At 40.1% G+C, this 1,887-nt stretch overlaps 1 non-coding gene across 1 annotated transcript; it reads right to left on the reverse strand.

Moving 5' to 3' along the window:
• Positions 1–604: 604 nt before the first annotated feature.
• Positions 605–688, reverse strand: TRNAL-CAA. Its single transcript has one exon. It is a non-coding gene; the product is annotated as a tRNA-Leu (tRNA).
• Between the last annotated feature and the right edge of the window lie 1,199 nt (positions 689–1,887).

Consider the following 1,887-nt stretch of genomic DNA (forward strand, 5'->3'; position numbering starts at 1 on the left):
ACAGAGACTTCTCCATTGCTAGGTATCGGGCTATTAGGGGTGGAGCAGGTGGCCTACTCTGATATCAAGGTCTCTGGAGCGATGGTTGGAATTCTGTGGTTTCGACCTCGACAGGGCGTTTCCTCTAGGGCCTTGGCCGTCCTTCGGGCCTCTTCATAGGTTTTCTGTTTGTTTCTCTTTAGTGTCAGCTAATGACGGTGCAAACCTTCTCAATCTCATGAAGTCCTGATCATACTGATCCACCTTGGATCCACCTTGGGTTCAGTGGTTATTAAGCTTCCCCACGGTGTAATTCCCCCGCCCGAGTTGATGCTGTGTTTATTATCCGACCACCACACTTCTGCATCTTTTTGTAACACATAATGTCGCACACGCCACCCCTTATGTTAATCAGGGCATCTCATTGATTCAAAGGTTGTTTGCACGTTTGGAGCAACTTCAAGTGCAACTAGGCACAGACACGTGTTCTTTATGCTTTATTAATATGATGTATGATGATGTTTGATGCATGTTTTACAATAATTATGATGTGTTGATGATGACGATGTATGCTAAGATGATGATAATAGTTTAGCTTTTTTTCTTCAACCTATAATTTGAATTGTGTCAGAAGTGGGATTTGAACCCACGCCCTCTCATGAGGACTAGAACTTGAGTCTAGCGCCTTAGACCACTCGGCCATCCTGACTACATTTTAATAAGTCCCACATTGGTTGACAAGGGGAATGAACCATTCGTTATAATAGTGTGAAAACCTCTCACTAATAGACGCGTTTTTAGACTGTGAGGCTGACGGCAATCCATAACAGGCCAAAATGGAATATATCTACTAGCGATTGGAGAGGGTGAGGAAGCATTTCTTTTAAGGGTGTGAAAACATCTTCTTAGTAGACGCATTTTAAAACCGTGAGGCTGGTGGTGATATGTAATGCACAAAAGTGGACAATATCTGCTAACGGTGGGCTTGAGATATGGTATCAGAGCTAGTCACCAGGCGGTGTGCTAGTGAAGACTTTGGGCCCCAAGGTGGTGGATTGTGAGATTCCAAATCGATTAGAGAGAAGATGAAACATTTCTTATAAGGGTGTGGAAACGTCTCCCTAGTAGACTGCCAGTGAGGACGTTGGGAAACCTCTCCATAGTGATGCGTTTTAAAACCATGAGGCTGACGGCTATACGTAAGGAGCCAAAGCAGACAACATCTACTAGTGGTGGGCTCAGAATACTTTAAATAATTGGCTGGAATAGCTCAGTTGGTTAGAGCGTGTGGATGATCCCACATACACGAGAGGTAAGCTTTATACGCTTGAATAACGTCGTGTGTCGTCAGAATCCAGATTCAATTTTTAGGTTTTAAGAAGCTCATAGATGTGTCGTTTTAGGCATCTACAAGCCACGAGACTTCGTGAAAGAGAAGCAGAGAGTTCAATAAAGATTTATAGGAGGAAAACGGTGAGAAAGAACAATAGAAATGTTTGGTTTTATGTCATAAAACTCATAGTTTGTATACAAAAACATATTCTATTTTCAATAAAGTTATTATTGATGTTTATTCAGTAAAGATTGTTATTGAATAAAGTAAATTTTACGATCATTAATCTAAAAAGATGATCATAGTTTAGCTTTTTTCTTCACTCACTTTGGCTTATTATTTATATCTCTAAACATCACCATTTATTGTAACTAAATTAAAGGTAAATAGAAGATCTAAAGAAGTGCACATTTCATTTAATGATATAACCCAACCCAACCATGGTTATCGATGAAAAGTCATTCATTTTCTTCCCTAGCCCCATTAGACTAAAACACAATAATTTGTATTGTATTAAAAGTGGGATTTGAACCCACACCCTCTCACGTGGACTAAAACTTGACTTAGGTGCCTTA

This window comes from Cucurbita moschata, unplaced genomic scaffold, assembly GCF_002738365.1.
Source record: "Cucurbita moschata cultivar Rifu unplaced genomic scaffold, Cmos_1.0 Cmo_Scf01050, whole genome shotgun sequence".
In the NCBI taxonomy this organism is placed as follows: domain Eukaryota; kingdom Viridiplantae; phylum Streptophyta; class Magnoliopsida; order Cucurbitales; family Cucurbitaceae; genus Cucurbita; species Cucurbita moschata.